Source organism: Triticum urartu, chromosome 7A, assembly GCF_056163025.1.
Source record: "Triticum urartu cultivar PI428250 chromosome 7A, HENAU_Tu73, whole genome shotgun sequence".
Lineage (NCBI taxonomy): Eukaryota > Viridiplantae > Streptophyta > Magnoliopsida > Poales > Poaceae > Triticum > Triticum urartu.
Genome location: NC_141879.1, coordinates 591,555,387 through 591,560,204, shown reverse-complemented (window position 1 = coordinate 591,560,204; position 4,818 = coordinate 591,555,387).

Sequence of the window (4,818 nt, the reverse complement as noted above, 5' to 3'; positions counted from 1 at the left end):
TCGAACTCGGAGGTGCCGTAGTTTCGGTGCTTGATCGGTTGGATCGTGAAGACGTACGACTACTTCCTCTACGTCGTGTCAGCGCTTCCGCAGTCGGTCTGCGTTGGGTACGTAGACAACACTCTCCCCTCTCGTTGCTATGCATCACATGATCTTGCGTGTGCATAGGAAATTTTTTGAAATTACTACGAAACCCAACAGTAGGAGCCAATATGAGCATCCAGGTTCCATTATTGGTTATTGACCGGAGACGTGTCTCAGTCATGTCTACATAGTTCTCGAACCCGTAGGGTCCGCACGCTTAAAGTTCGATGACGGTTATATTATGAGTTTATGGTTTTTGATGTACCGAAGGTAGTTCGGAGTCCCAGATGTGATCATGGACATGACGAGGAGTCTCGAAATGTTCGAGACGTAAAGATCAATATATTGGATGACTATATTTGGATACCAGAATGGTTCCGGGTGAGATCAGAATAATACCGGAGCACCAGGAGGTTATCGGAACCCCCCGGGAGGTACATGGGCCTTAATGCGCTTTAGTGGACAGGAGGGGAAAGGAGCAAGGGAGGGGGCGTGCCCCCCAAGCCCAATCTGAATTGGGAGGGGCGCCCCCCCCCTTTCCTTCCTCCCTCCTTCCTCTTCCTTCCCTCTCCCTCTCCAAATAGCAAAAGGAGGAGTCCTACTCCCGGTGGGAGTAGGACTCCCCCCTTGGGCGCGCCTCCTCCCCTTGGCCGACCCTCTCCTCCTCTCCTTTATATACGGAGGAGAGGAGCACCCCATAGACACAACAATTGATCCATTGGATCTTTTAGCCCTGTGTAGTGCCCCTTTCCACCATAGTCCACATCGATAATATCATAGCGGTGCTTAGGCGAAGCCCTACGACGGTAGAACATAAACATCGTCATCACGCCATCGTGCTGACGGATCTCTCCCTCAATGCTCGACTGGATCATAGTTTGAGGGACGTCATCAAGTTGAACGTGTGCAGAACTCGCAGGTGTCGTCCGTTTGGTACTTGATCGGTCGGATCGTGAAGACGTACGACTACATCAACCGCGTTGTGCTAACGCTTCCGCTTTCGGTCTACGAGGTACGTGGACACACTCTCCCCTCTCGTTGCTATGCATCACCATGATCTTGCGTGTGCATAGGAATTTTTTTTAAATTACTACGTTCCCCAACAATTCCCCCCTTCGACAGGGTGCCAGAAAGGGTCTAGATTGGTTTTCGATGGCTACGGCGGCATTTGGCGGTGGAACTCCCAATCTATTCTGCTCCTCGAAGTTTTTAGGGTATATGGATATATATAGGCGAAAGAAGTTGGTCAGGGGAGCCATGAGGGGCCCACGAGGGTGGGGGCGCACCCAGGGGCAGGCGCGCCTCCCTGCCTCGTGGCCACCTCGTTGCTTCCCTGACGTACACTCCAAGTCTCCTGGATTGCTTCCGTTCCAAAAATAACTCTCCCAAAGGTTTCATTCCGTTTGGACTCCGTTTGATATTCCTTTTCTTCGAAACACTGAAATAGGCAAGAAAACAACAATTTGGGCTGGGCCTCCAGTTAATAGGTTAGTCCCAAAAAAATATAAAAGTGTAAAATAAAGCCCATAAACATCCAAAACAGATAATATAATAGCATGGAACAATCAAAAATTATAGAAACATTGGAGACGTATCAGCATCCCCAAGCTTAATTCCTGCTCGTCCTCGAGTAGGTAAATGATAAAAACAAATTTTTTGATGTGGAATGCTACATAACATATTCATCAATGTAATTTTCTTTATTGTGGCAACAATATTCAGATCCATAAGATTCAAGACAAAAGTTTAATATTGACATAAAAATAATAATACTTCAAGCATACTAACAAAGTAATCATGTCTTCTCAAAATAACATGGCCAAAGAAAGCTATCCCTACAAAATCATATAGTCTGGCTATGCTCCATCTTCATCACACAAGATATTTAAATCATGCACAACCCCGATGACAAGCCAAGCAATTGTTTCATACTTTTGATGTTCTTAAACTTCTTCAATCTTCACACAATACATGAGCGTGAGCCATGGATATAGCACTATAGGTGGAATAGAATGGTGGTTGTGGAGAAGACAAAAAGGAGGAAGATAGTCTCACATCAACTTGGTGTATCAATGGGCTATGGAGATGCCCATCAATAGATATCAATGTGAGTGAGTAGGGATTGCCATGCAATGGATGCACTAGAGCTATGAGTGTATGAAAGCTCAAAAAGAAACTAAGTGGTTGTGCACCCAACTTGCTTGCTCACGAAGACCTAGGGCATTTTGAGGAAGCCCGTCATTGGAATATACAAGCCAAGTTCTATAATGAAAAATTCCCACTAGTATATGAAAGTGATATCATAGGAGACTCTCTATCATGAAGATCATGGTGCTACCTTGAAGCACAAGTGTGGAAAAGGATAGTAACATTGTCCCTTCTCTCTTTTTCTCTCTTTTTATTTTTTTCTTTGGGCCTTCTTTTTTCTTTTTGGCCTCTTTTCTCTTCTTCTTTTTTTCGTCCAGAGTCTCATCCCGACTTGTGGGGGAATCATTGTCTCCATCATCCTTTCCTCACTGGGACAATGCTCTAATAATGAAGATCATCACACTTTTATTTACTTACAACTCAAGAATTACAACTTGATACTTAGAACAAAATATGACTCTATGTGAATGCCTCTGACGGTGTACCGGGATGTGCAATGACTCATGAGTGACATGTATGAAAGAATTATGAACGGTGGCTTTGCCACAAATACGATGTCAACTACATGATCATGCAAAGCAATACGACAATGATGGAGTGTGTAATAATAACGGAACGGTGGAAAGTTGCATGGAAATATATCTCGGAATGGCTATGAAAATGCCATAATAGGTAGGTATGGTGGCTGTTTTGAGGAAGGTATATGGTGGGTTCATGGTACCGGCAAAAGTTGCGAGATACTAGAGAGGCTAGCAATGGTGGAAGGGTGAAAGTGTGTATAATCCATGGACTCAAAATTACTCGTAAAGAACCCACATACTTATTGCAAAAATCATTAGTTATCGAAACAAAGTATTACGCGCATGCTCCTAGGGGGATAGATTGGTAGGAAAAGACCATCGCTCGTCCCCCACCGCCACTCATAAGGAAGGCAATCAATAAATAAATCATGCTCCGACTTCATCACATAACGGTTCACCATACATGCATGCTACGGGAATCACAAACTTCAACACAAGTATTTCTCAAATTCACAACTACTCAACTAGCATGACTCTAATATCACCATCTCCATATCTCAAAACAATCATCAAGTATCAAACTTCTCTTAGTATTCAATGCACTTATATGAAAGTTTTTATATTTTTTTCTAAAGGACTCTCAAAATAATATAAGTGAAGCATGACAGATCAATTATTTCTATAAAATAAAACCACCGCCATGCTCTAAAAGATATAAGTGAAGCACTAGAGCAAATGACAAACTACTCCACAAGATATGAGTGAAGATCAATGAGTAGTTGAATAATTATGCAACTATATGAAGACTCTCTAACATTTAACAATTTCAGATCTTGGGATATTATTCAAACAACATGAAAAACTAAATAAAATAAAATGACGCTCCAAGCAAAACACATATCATGTGGTGAATAAAAATATAGCTCCAAGTAAAGTTACCGATGAACGAAGACGAAAGAGGGGATGCCATCTGGGGCATCCCCAAGCTTAGGCTATTGGTTGTCCTTGAATATTACCTTGGGGTGCCTTGGGCATCCCCAAGCTTAGTCTCTTGCCACTCCTTATTCCATAGTCCATCAAATTTTTACCCAAAACATGAAAACTTCACAACACAAAACTTAACAGAAAACTCGTAAGCTCCGTTAGCGAAAGAAAACAAAACACCACTTCAAGGTACTGTAATTAACTAATTATTTATTGATATTGGTGTTAAACCTACTGTATTCCAACTTATATATGGTTCATACCCTCCGATACTACTCATAGATTTATCAAAATAAGCAAACAACACATAGAAAACAGAATCTGTCAAAAACAGAACAGTCTGTAGTAATCTGGATCAAACGTATACTTCTTGAACCCCAAAAATTCTAAAATAAATTTTTGTACGTGAGGAATTTATCTATTAATCATCTACAAAAAGAATTAAATAAATAGTACTCTCCAATAAAAAATGTCAGCAATTCTCCTGAGCGCTAAAGTTTCTGTTATTTACAGCAAGATCGACAAGACTTTCCCCAAGTCTTCCCAAAGGTTCTACTTGGCACAAACACTAATTAAAAGCATAAAACCACATCTAAACAGAGGCTAGATGAATTATTTATTACTAAACAGGAACAAAAATCAAGGAACAAAAATAAAGTTGGGTTGCCTCCCAACAAGCGGTATTGTTTAACGCCCATAGCTAGGCATGATGATTTCAATGATGCTCACATAAAAGATAAGAATTGTAGCATAAAGAGAGCATCATGAAGAATATGACTAGCACATTTAATTCTAACCCACTTTCTATTCATAGGGATTTTGTGAGCAAACAACTTATGGGAACAATAATCAACTAGCATAGGAAGGCAAAACAAGCATAACTTGAAAACTTTAAGCACATAGAGAGGAAACTCGATATTATTGCAATTCCTACAAACATATATTCCTCCCTCATAATAATTTTCAGTAGCTTCATGAATTAATTCAACAATATAACTATCACATAAAGCATTCTTTTCATGATCTACAAGCATAGAAAATTTACTACTCTCCACTTAAGCAAGATTCTTCTTATTCGAAA